We start from the raw sequence: 13,061 nt of genomic DNA, 5'->3' as shown, positions 1-13,061 counted from the left end.
AATTAAGGAATTCCACCTCAATTCCCTTATGACCTGAGTGTAATGGAAGGCTTTAGAACAATGACTCAAAATTCAGATGCAATAAATGAAAAGACAAACTACATAAATTTTAAAATATGCATATCAGAAAACACTATTAACAACTGACAAACAGTGAAAATATTGGCAAGACCTTCTACCTCACTCAAAATTCTAAAAATTGCAAGTTAAAGGGGCTCCTGGGTGGCTCAATCTGTTAAGCATTCAACTCTTGATTTTGGTTCAGGTGCTAATCTCAAGGTTGTGAGATGGAGCCTGCTTGAGATTCTCTCTGCCCGTTCCCCCTCTAAAATAAATCTTTAAAATAATGCAAAATAAAACTACGTAATGGAATCATTTCTTATCTATGAAACTAACAAAACAAAAACAAAAATACATCCTGTTGGCAAGACGATGGGATAACAAGCACTTCCAAACATTGCTAGCTGAATACAAAGTGGTACAACAGCCGTTTTGTGAATTTGGCAACAGCTAACAAAATTACAAATCCATTTATCTTTGGACTCAGAAGTCCTACTTCATGGAAATTACCTTAAAAGTACACAATCACATAAATAGCACACAAATCCATATACGGCACTGTAATTGTAAAATACTGGGGTGTTTAGCTGATGAAGAAGAGCTCTTTGAAATGATATAAATTGATTTTCTGGATATACTGCTAAGTGAAAAAAGGAAAATGCAAATAAGAAAATATACATTTTTCTCAAGTGCACAAAAGAAACACAGGAAGAATAAACAAGAATCTTAAAGAGGTTGATTATGTATGGGGGTAAGGACAAACAGGACAGAGAATGTGGGGGGAGGAGAATGGGTAGAATGGTTGAAGAAAGGACTCTTTACCTTTTTACAGTTTTGGCTTTTTGAGCCATGTCATATTTCACATACTCTAAAAAAACAAATATTAAATGTTAAATTCCAGTTAGTAAGCTGTTTTCGCAATGGCACACATTAGCAATTTTTTTTTTTTTTTTTTTTTTTTTTTTTTTTTTTTAAGATTTTGTTTGTCAGAGAGAGAGCACAAGCAGGGGGAGTGGCAGGCAGAGGGAGAAGCAGACTTCCTGATGAGCAAGGAGCCCGACAAGGGACTCGATCCCAGAATCCTGGGATCGTGATCTGGGCCGAAGGCAGAGCCTTAACCAACTGAGCCACCCAAGCGTCCTGCAATTCTTAATGGGTATTCTACACATAAGCAAATAATGTATGCTGGAAACTGGGGCCCAGGTTTTGAATGGACAAAAAAGTGAGTTATGTATAAAGCGGGAGACTGGAATGAAACTTGTGTTGTCAGATTGTAATTAGCAGTATCTGTATGAATGTGTGGCTTTTACCAGTAAATAGGGGTGTGTTTGTGTGTATACATGTTAATATATTCACATTATTTCCTAGTTCTGTACACTGACAGAGTCTAGAACCAAAGAAATCCCAGCAGCAATTAACACATCTGATGCCAAGATTTTGGCTTTTAAATATCCTTCTCTACTTAGAAGTACCAGGTTACTTGGAGAAATGTTGATTCCCAGACTGTGGCTGGGAAAGTACAAAATAAGCCTTGATCATCTTACCAGAAAGTAAGAAGTACTCATGTTGGGAACATGTCCATTGGACACAGGAGCCAGCCTGAAGGGGCAACCACTTGCTAAATCGTGGACAATTTCAGCATCAAAATAAGGAGTAGTAAATGACAGGTATTAAAATAAGAATTCATGAATCCATAAGGATATTTTTTCATACTGTTGTTTTAAATGCAAAAATAAAAGGAATAAGGAAGACTCATATTAGAATGCCAACTAATAAATTTAGATGGAGGGGCACCTGGGTGGCACAGCGGTTAAGCGTCTGCCTTCGGCTCAGGGCGTGATACCGGCATGGGATCGAGCCCCACATCAGGCTCCTCTGCTGTGAGACTGCTTCTTCCTCTACCACTCCCCCTGCTTGTGTTCGCTCTCTCGCTGGCTGTCTCTATCTCTGTCAAATAAATAAATAAAATCTTTAAATAAATAAATAAATAAATTTAGATGGAATAATGAAATATCACCATTTGGCAACTACCATAACAACCATACAAGGCAAAAAAATCATCAACGGATATTAAATGAGGAAATAAAAGTTTGATGAGAAACAAGATCTCCAAATATTGGCAAAGAATCTCCCCAAAAGACCCCTAATTAACTACAAAGGGAACAACAGTCAGTGCAAAACCTAGCAGACACACCTTAAACAAGTGATCAAAATAAACTTCGAGGATGCCCTAACGAAGAAACAGAATCACTGCTATGGTATTTCTGTCAAAATTTAACTTGGATCTAAACATGAGGAAACATCGACAATATATTAGATACACATACATACACATATGCATATATACCTATGCACACACATACTTATTACATGTATATAATTATATGCAAGGTAAAACAAGTGTGTACAGATGTATGATGATAAAGCAAATATAGTAACATATTACCATTTGGTGAATATACAGGAAAAATACACAGGAACTGAGTTGTTTGTACTGTATTTGAAAATTTAAAAAAAAGCAAGCAAGCAAGCAAACTGGAGGACATAAGCTGGTAACCTAATACTTATTTCTGGGAAGGCCAACTCATACCATCCTTCAAGCTCTGCAATACAAGACTCCAGGGAGTGAAATTCTAATGTATGGAATATGGCAGCCCTACAGAGAAGAACTTCAAAGAGATGATACTACAATTCTGGTCTGCCTCTATCATCTCTTGTCCTGAAAATTCCAAATTATCATGATTAAAAACAAATCCTTCCCTTAAAGACAGTAAGAAATTTGACAAGTCATGAGTAGAAAAAAGAATTATGGATACAATAGGATCTCAACTACATTAAAGATAGACAAAGGGAAAAAAAAAACACTTAAACATGTAAAATGATTACCTCTAGGTGATAAAATATAGTGATATTCTCCTACTCTAACTTCTAAACTTAGAAAATACTTAAGAAAAGTTTAGGAAATAACAGTAATGAACATTGCGAAGTCACAGGACAGCAGTAATGACTACAAGATTTAGAAACTAGTAAGACCTTGCTTTTTGAGAGACTGAGTGGTGAAGTGTGTGGAAGAGTCAGGATATAGAACAGAATATTGGCCTTGCAATCTAAAAACCAAAGCCCAAATCAGCCATGTTTAACTCTTAAAAAAAAATTATCTGTTGTGTTTTCTGACAAAGTTGGTCCCTCTTTTTTTATATTACTTAATTCACTCACTTAAAATGTTCATTTATCATTATAGGTTCACTGGCTCTATCCTAACAGCCACATCTCAATTAACCGTAAGTCACCTCAACCTAAAGGCTGAGCACTGTAATTAAAGGCAAATAATCTCCAGCTGTGCCTTTTAAATCTATTTCACCTTTCAAATGACCTCATCTTTCTGCTTTTCTCATCTATGCAATGAGTTATTACCTCATTCACAGATTTTTGAGCATGAGTTATTATAAAACTTTTGGAATCATTTCCTGTTTAGATTAACACTAAATGAGTATTTATGATGATTATTAAAGATGGGCATCTGGCAAGCAATTAATAACATAGTTAATTTTCTCTAAATGTCTATTCTCTACATGGCTAACTTTTAAAATGCTACTCATCCTTCAAAACAAAGCTAAAATGCTACCTCTTCTTGATACCTTCCCTAATGATTCCAGAGTGAAAAGTACTCATTTTCTCATACATTCTATTGTTACAGCATTGCCTACTTATTAAAGTGGCATTTCTTTATGTATTGCATTATGCTATTTACTTATGTGTATGTATCCACTACTAGATTGCTTCTTGAGATAAAAAAATGGAGTCCTCATATTTATTTATCTGCAGAAGAGCCCCACATATCTTACACATAGTGACCATTAAGTGTTCAGCTTAAACAATTTAATTTCAGGTCTTTTTGTTTTTGACATTAGAATATATTACGGCAGTACGTGTATAAATAGATTCTACTAACTATACAGATGGTTGACCTTTTTATAATCTACATTAAACATATGGGAAGAAACATCCAATAATTAAGAATTCATTTTAACAAAAATTATGTTCAAGATAGCAAAACCACGATGACCCTTGAGATGCTAACAGGTCTAATGACCTAGGAAGAAAGGAATGGAGGAACTATTTATTTGGCTTCAACAAAAGAAAGAAGTTTCAGAAGTCACCTGAGAAAATAAAATTACAAGTTAACTGCAGATCTATGGGTTCCCAAATTAGGAATCTACTCAAGGTATTAGCTATTGAAGACCTGTTTTCTTCAAAGAGCAGCTAACATTACATAATAATACACGGAAGTTATACCTAATAGGTTCTCTTGAAACTCTTATGGTTTCTACTTTTGTGTTTTATGCTTTTCATCTTCGAAATGCTAGGTTTTGACTTAGAGTTCTAAGAGATCCAGAGCATTGTGACATCAACTTATTCCAGAAAGTATTTGCTGTCAATCCAGTTAGGCCAAAAAGATTTCACCTTTTAATTACCTATTAAATTATACAGACTCCTGGTGTTTTTCTTTTAGTATTATTTTCTAGTTTTCTAAGAAGCCATTACAGATAAACAACTAATAACAGAAGACACACCTGGAACTTTCAAAATCAGTTTCTATACGGAGGCTTCCTTGCCCAGGTGGTTTTAGTGTAAACACTTATAACCTATAACCATAGGTTATAGAAATTCAGTTACGCATAATCTTATCCTTCCATTTTAAAAAGTAAAACTTTTTAACACCATTTTACAGATGACAGGTGTAATAGAGGTACAAAGCAAATGGTAAGTTTTCAGTGGGCTTAGTGAAGGGCTAAGTAACACTCTGAGGTTAAGCACCAGCAAGCAGAGCAAATTTGGCTCTAGCACTCAAGCTCTTGCCTTCTATTCCACCTTCTCCAACGGACTACACAAATCAGGTTTAGAGGTTTTTTTGTTTTTTGTGACAGATGAAAATCGCTGACATGTAGTCATGTTTTCATTTAAATAGTATGGGCTTAGAAAACAATGATTATCTGTTACTTACTAATAAACTGCAGCTCAACTTTAATCTGAGGACAGTTTATTTTCTGATCCTATACTTATTATTCATCACGTGACTACCAGAAACAGGTCGGTTAATGTTTTATGCACAGAGCCTGAAAGTCTACAAGAATCACCGCACCCCACCATTCTTCTGAGTTTACATAAAGCTCAGTAAGAAGGAAATCACACATTATCATGAAAATAATCTGTAATGTGACAGTATTACCAAACCTACATTTTGTATTTTTCCTTCAAACTACTATCTAACATAGCACAAACAACCCGTTCCTGTCCTGTTTGTCTCTTTTAAAGTCCGATTTGATCCTCCCTTGTTTTATTCATCTTTAAATACTTTCACGTTTTCTCTTAACATTTAACCATAGGGTCTTACAATAATAAAACGAAAATTAAAAGTGCCTGAATTTAAATTTGCTCCTGTGGAAAATGGAAAAAGACATTATTAGTCTGGCATAGCTGCATCCTGAAACTTAGCAAACAGTAACAGTCTACGCTGATAGAGCCAAACGTGTTGACAAATGAATGAAAAAACCATCTCTGGGGGTGGCTTCGCCATCCCTGCTCTCCTCGCCAGAGGCCCCAAGGCGCCAGGAAGCAGGCGGCCGCGACCCTCCTGCGACACCCCGAGCGCAGTAGGCCTCGATCCTCCCCCTCTCCCCGCAGGCTCGAGGCGCAGCTGCAGTTTGGATACAAACAGGGCAGGCATTGAACAGCCTCCGTCACTCCCGGAATTCCCAACTTGCTGGGGAGAGGAGGGAAAACCAAGGCGACGACGGGAGGTTCCGCTCCAAAGAAGCGGCCCACACAAAGCCGACAGGGTCTGTAAAAAGCAGGCAATAAAACTAACCCAGACACAAAGAAGAGCTAAGAGAGACAGTGAGGTAGCCCGGGGTCGGAAAACCGCAGCTCGACGCCTCTCGCCAGCCCGAGAGGCGCGGGGTCAAAGGCCAGAAGCTGCTAGCACATTGGCTGGCGGACAGATGCGCAGGCGCTGGGAGTGGGGGTGGGTCCCGTACTCGCCGCAAGCGCGTCTGAGGAGCCCTGAATCCTCCAGCTACTCACCAGGGTCTGGGAATCCGGCCACAAGCAGATGCTCCAGCCAGAGCCGCGGGGGCTGAGAGAAGAAGGAGAGCGGACGCAGACAGTCTGCGGCCTCCCCGCGGCGAGGCCATCCAGCCCCGCCTCCCAAAAGGCGCGCGCAGAGCGTTCTTGCAGCCCCCGAGGGGCGGGGCCTGACGCCGGGCTCTAGAAGGGGGCGGGGCGCTGGATTTCCCCGAACCGGCTCCCCTGACCTGTGAGCTTCGGAAAGGGCTTGGATGAAGGAGGGGAGAGCTTTTCCGGGTGTCCGGTGCGGGTGGAGAAAAGGGGCCGAGCCCCGACTCTGGCTGGACTCCCGTCCTCCCTCTCTCAATTGGAGATGACCCACCCCTGTCTTAAAAACTGTTCTGAGGTTCCTCTGGAAAGCTCTCACTAAGGGAAGACAGCTGGTTTTGATGGGAGAAAGTTACTCTAACTCGGGTACACCGGTTGTTTTCAAACTCTTTAACGAATAATTTTATCTGTAAAAAAAGAAAACTGGAAGTTTTCCTGCAGGCCTTAAGTAAACAGATAAAGATGACATTTAATTTGCAAATGTTTTGTATAAAATCACATTTGTAGTGGAGTATAGAAATAATTGACAACAATGAGACAGGTGTAAAGAACAAGAACTTTCGAAATAGAGGTTACAGCTGAAGGTTTCCATCTTACATCAGCCTGAGAAGCCAAGAGAATTCTTTATTTTGTTTTGTTACATAGTAACAAGGAAATCCTGGCTCACAGTCTAGAACTTGCTGACGCGAACAATTTTGTAAGGGCTGACCTTAAAATCACATTGGATTTTTAACAGGAATTTTAGTTGTGAAATACGCATATATGAATGATATGTGCACGTTTTAAAGAATAATAAAAAGAATACCCTGGTATCCACTACAGAGCTGAAGATGCAGAACACTAGTATTTTTGAAGCCTTCTCAAAAGCCCTCTCCGTTCTTGCTCCCAGACAGAAATAACCATTATGCTAAATTTTGTATTACTTATTTCCTTGCATTTTGAACATAGTTATATATGTATGATTCCCTAAAAATATAAGTTATTCTGGTGTTGTATTTTTTATAACGAACCATACAGCATTTTCCACTCCAACTTTTTTTTTTTTTTTTAAGATTTTATTTATTTAATTGACAGAGAGACAGCCAGCGAGAGAGGGAACACAAGCAGGGGGAGTGGAAGAGGAAGAAGCAGGCTCCCAGCAGAGGAGCCCGACGTGGGGCTCCATCCCAGAACACTGGGATCACGCCCTGAGCTAAAGGCAGACACTTAACGAAGGAGCCACCCAGGAGCCCTCCTCTCCAACTTCTTTTTTTTTTCACTACACATTTGGGTTTTGAGATTCATCTATACACAAATACATTTCACATAGACTAGGCTAGCACATCACCATAACACCTGTTATTGTTAGATTTTAAAATTTTTGCCTGGCAATAGCAACTTTTAATTTGCTCTTTCAATCTACACTAACCCCCTTGCCAATGAGGTTGTGCATCTTTATAAATGCTTAGTGGCTATTTGGGTTTCTGTGAAATGCCTGTTCTCAATTTTAACTCACTTTTTATAGGCTCCTTGCTTTTGGAAATTAATTTGTAGATCATCTTGATGTATTTTTCAAGTTTAAATACTTCTCTCTTATTGGTTATATGTGTTTCAAATAGCTTCTCTCGTTTATGGATTGTCCTTTAACTTTCAATGGTATCTTTTGATAACCAAAAGCTATATGTTTTAAGTATTGCTAGTCAAATTTAACAAAATTTTACATTATGATTTCATGCATTTTGCTTTCTTGTTTACAAGAGTCTTCCCAACCTAAGACCATAAGATATTCTCTTTTATTTTCTAAAAGTTCTAAAGCATAATTACGAAATATTTTTAGAAACAGAAAAATATAAATAAAATAATGGGTATGTTATAGGCTTTATTGCTTTTAGAAATTGGTTTTTAGATAATCCTTACATATTTTTAAAGTTTAAATACTTCTCTCTTGTTGGTTATATGCACTCAACTCTACATATTGAAAAATTTAGTGAGTCCCTCTTTCTTATGATTCTTCTCTAAAATTGCCTTAACTACTTTTGGCTGTTTGCTTTTTCATATAAACTTGAGGATGAATCAGCCAAGATTCATAAAAAACCCTATTTGGATTTTGATTGGAATGGGTTTGACTTTATTTATTAATTTATGCACAAGCCTGGGAAATAAGAAGTATCTTTATTGCTAATGCCAAAAAGAAATGGATGCTATTTTGCTAGTAGCAAGACAAGATCAACCCCAAGGATCTTGTGGGGTAGAGACAATTATAATAATAAATGGTAATTAGGAGAAGCCAAAGGCTACTATTAGTTTAGTGCATTAGAACAGTTCTCAAAAAGAATTTGATAGGCAAAATTTGTATTTTTCCCCCTTCTTCCCTGTTTGGATCATTTCTTTTTTCCTTTGGGATCTCAGTGACCACCCTGATGCAACACATTTAAAATGTCTACTTACTACACAAAATCAATTTATATGCAGTTCTCACTTTTTTCCTTCTGGGAATCCATCTATTAGATGAATGGCATATTCCTCGGGTGCTAGTTTTTAGTTAAAATACATATGAAAAATAGACAATTGAATTTGGCAGAAATTATAGCCATCCTATATTTGAAAAATGTCAAGATTTAGTATGTAAAAATATATGTGAACATTACAACAAAACATTGTTCAAATACCTCCCAATAATTAAGTAATCCACACAAAAACACTTTGAAAAAAAAAAAGTGATGTGGAAAAAAAAACAATGACAACAACATTGTCTCTATAAGTGATATTTCAACATTTCCTTGCCATTAGCAAGGGACCGACAGAACAGTCAGAATTATAGGATGGGGCATTAGCTGCAATCCCAATCCAATTTACAAATATTGTTTTGCACTCAATCTGATGGGTAGAAAAAGTCGTGCAATGAAAATCTATTTACCCTAACTTATTTATGCTGGCAGGCATAATCAAACAGTTTTTAAGAAGGATGAAGTGATATATTTATAAAATAAAATACCCTTTATTTCATTCAATATCAGAATATTTACTAGAATAATAACTCCCATAAACATATTAGAGTAGGGAATAATGATTATTTCAAAAAATGCAGGAAAAAAAAAAACCGAGGCCCTTAGGACTGATACTCTCTTACTTTGATTTACTAGGATTCTATGATACCAGAAATAATACTTTAGAATTTCTATTTCCGTCAATTTTTAAAATTGATAAATTGATGGCAATAATTGACTCTAGAGAGAGAGTTATCTAAATGTTTAAACTGAAGCAAGAAAGGAATTTGTATCCTGAAATCCCCTACTGCACTGTAAAAGATTGGTGTCTCCTTGACAGCATGGATTTTGCCCTTTTTATGTGTCCAGAACCAACAAAAGTTGTTGACACATAACAAGAATGCAACAAATAATTTATTCAGGGGATAAAAGAATAAAAGACTAAGAAGTTACTTACTCATTATTATTTAATCCTACTTTCTGATATGTACTGTTTGCTCTAGTCCTAGAACTGTCCTTACTGTCTATCACCTGAATACTTTTTTTCCCCCTCCAGTCCCTGTAGTTTCATTAGAATCTCCTAGACATATTATGTCATTTCATACCTTTGTTCATCACTCCACTCATCTGACATGCCTTCTCAGTTCCTGTCCATATCCTCTCCACTCATGTTAGTCAGAGTTCTTTTTTGCAAGCAATAGAAACTGAATCTGGTACACTAAAGCACAAATAGACCTCATGTGAAAGGTTACAGAATATAACAGGAAGGTGAAGCCTAGTAAATTAGGCAATGGGCAGGAACCCAGAAGAGCTGGACAATTGGGATCACAACCTCATGCAACTACACAAATTAAGGCACTGATACTTTCAAGTGTGCACTGAACTCTCAGTGTTTTTGACACCAGCATGAAGAATTTCTTCATTCTGCCTGCATTGTTTGCCTTACTTCTTCAAGATTCAAATCTTTGGTTGGAAAAATTTGATTAGCTAAGTCTAGTTTATATGTCTGTATCTCCTTAGCTTCTTTGAAATGGAAGTTGGTCCTTTTGACTTCCTAAATGGGAAGTCAGGCACAAGACACACACTATGGTATTCCTCCAAAACCAGGATTTTTGGATTCTAAATAGCCAACAAACAAACAAATGCAGTAAATCTCAAAACTAAAGTTCAATTATCTACTACACTATGCTTCTATATACATGTCAAGTCTTCCTTCTCTAATGCCATTGTACTACATACAACGTAATTATTATTACATACATACATTACTCACTATTACATTATAGGCAGTACTATGAAACACAGCAATAATTTCTTCATTAATTAAATTGTCATACCATTCTTTACATCATATTTTGCTTTATTAAGGTGTAACTAGGCTATCTCTTGACATCAATTGGAATGCAAAGAATATAACTTCCAAGAAATCCCCTGAATATAACACCAAAGCCTCTACCAGCTGATAGCAGCAGATAATTCAGAGATCTAAACTCTTACTCATCACCCTACTGCTCTAATTTTTCACCAGGTGTACCCAGAGATCTTGAGTACCTACCAGTCTTGACAACAAAGAATACAATCTAACTCTATCTTACATAAACTCATGAATCATGACACAGGTCAAAGAGAAAACTGGCATTGGCAGGTCATGTCTCTAACTTAGAGCTGTGTAAATTCCCTGACCTTGTAGTGGCCACAGGGGCTAAGGTGCCTTTTTCACTCATTAGTAGAAGCTGATTTAGGATTGACTCACACCCTAGTATTAAACTCAGTGTAGGTAATTCTCAACTGCTATGGTCTCAATGTTTGCATCCCTTCAAAATATGTTGGAACCAAACTCCTCCAGTGATGGTACCAGGAGGTGGAGAATTTTGGAGGTGGGGACTTTTGAGGTGATTAGGTCGTGAAAGCAAAGCCCTCATGAATGGGTATAGTGCCTTTAGAAAAGAGGATCCAGAGAGACCCTGGCCCTCTTCTGCCATTTGAGGATAGAATAAGAAATCTATGACCCAAAAGAGGGCTTTCTCCTGACCATGCTGGCACCCTAATCTTGAACGTCTAGCCTCCAGAACTAGGAGAAATAAATGCTTGATGTTTATAAATCATCTGGTTATCATATTTTGTATTTTGGCCCTAAGCAGACTGAGAAACCAACTAAATAGGCCAAGCCCCTTTGACCAAAGCTCTTTTCATTTCTGATTGAAGCACCTGGCCAGGTTATGGCACTGCAAGTGATGGAGATGGGAGAGCGTTCCAGTGTCATTACCGTCCCACACAGAGGTGGCAGAACATTCACCTCTGGCTAATTGGTGCTGCTAGATTGAACTCACTGATGACTGGGTATGGACCAACTCTCTTGGCAAGACCCTGTTCCATGTGGCAGTTGAGACAGACGGTTGTCTTTAGTTAAAGCAGGGCCAGCAGAAGGATAGAGCACTTCCTGAGTGGGGCAACTACTCCACAGGTTGATACAAAGCCTGTCAGTGTTTTGGGGGAAGGAAGTTTCATGTATTGTGATCAAGTATTAATTTTATACCCTAATTAGCCAACCCTCAAACGTTGTAATACCTAAGTCTACTTCAGATTTTACGGAGTTATTTTCTAAGGCATTAAGTTGTTGTTGTTTTCTTTATAGGATAACATAGATTCCTTAATCAAACTGACCTAACCATTCTTCTGTCATAAAACCAACATCTCCTGACGTTAAAAAAAAAAGGGAGCAGTTTGCAAACTTTACTAAAGAAAAAAAAAAAAAAAGGCCTGTTATTGCTTAAGATAGATGAGCCCACTCATCCTCTATTTATATAAGAGAGAACACAAGTAATTTTTCTCAACAGTGAGTGCTGCAAGGTGATTTTCTGTGCCTGCTTATTCTAAGAAGTAGCTGGCAATTTCTCTTGCTAAAAGAGTAAAAGAACATGCACTTATTCTCTGTTAAAATATCCCTCTATTAAAGAACCCAATTAAAAAGCAGGTCTGTGCCTTGTACATCTTTTCTACCTCCCATAATGTCAAGATCCATAAGCACAGATACAAAGATGTCTAATTCACTGCTGGGTCTGCTATATTCAGCATGTAGTAGGTGCCTGTAGTAGGATGAGTAATGGTCTCCAAAGAGAACGAGCTCCAAATCCTCTGAAAACGTGAATGTTACTTTACATGGCAAAAGAGACTTTGCAGATGTGGTTAAGTATTTTGAGAGGAAGATTGCCTGCGTGGGCCCTAACTACCATCACAAGTGCCCTAATCAGAGGCAGAGAAAAGAAAATTTGACAGAGAAGGCAATGTGGCTGCTGACGCAAAATGCTATGCTGCCAGCTTTGAAGATCAGGGAAGGGGCTGCAAGGAAAGGAAGGAAAGAAATGCAGCTCCGGAAGCTAGAAAAGGCAAAAACCCAAATTCTCCCCCTAAGTCTTCAAAGGGAGAGCGACCAACCAAGCCAACACCTTGATTTCAGCCCAGGGAAACTGACTTCAGCCTTCGGAATTCCAGAACTGTAAGAAAATAAATGAATGTTTTTTTAAGCTACCAAGTTTGTACTAATTGGTTCCAGCAACTAAAGGAAACTAATAATGGTGCTGAAGAAATGTGTTGAATAAATAAAGAACAGTAGGGATTCAGTAAATGTTACATTAATTACAAGATACCCAGGTTGGTCTAAAAATAGTGTGTGAGAAGAAAAACGGTAGATGTACCATTTACTCTTCCTTTTATTGTGGACATTAAAATGGTTTTTTGGATGTGAGAGAATTGCCTTTCAAATATATGCACAGAGTTAAAATTAATCACACTAACCTGGGGTTTTCATTCATCAAATCTTATTCTGGTTGTTTTGGCTGTTTTGTTTTGTTGAGATTGCTC

General features: G+C 37.7%; 1 protein-coding gene across 3 annotated transcripts in view; it reads right to left on the bottom strand.

The window, feature by feature from the left end:
* Window positions 1–6,263, bottom strand: part of MANEA (mannosidase endo-alpha) — a 60,869-nt gene extending 54,606 nt beyond the window's left edge. The window contains exon 1 of one of the 3 annotated variants that reach the window (XM_008705036.2): window positions 6,145–6,263. The gene's annotated coding sequence lies outside the window, so the exon portion shown is untranslated. Of the gene's footprint in view, window positions 1–882; window positions 1,012–5,929; window positions 6,102–6,144 lie in introns of those variants that run through there. The other 2 variants (XM_008705037.2, XM_008705035.2) reach the window with 2 other exon arrangements.
* Window positions 6,264–13,061: the final 6,798 nt, after the last annotated feature.

The sequence above is a fragment of the Ursus maritimus genome, unplaced genomic scaffold (assembly GCF_017311325.1).
Source record: "Ursus maritimus isolate PB19 unplaced genomic scaffold, ASM1731132v1 scaffold_13, whole genome shotgun sequence".
NCBI classification, from domain to species: domain Eukaryota; kingdom Metazoa; phylum Chordata; class Mammalia; order Carnivora; family Ursidae; genus Ursus; species Ursus maritimus.
This window is presented reverse-complemented; position numbering and strand designations above follow the sequence as displayed.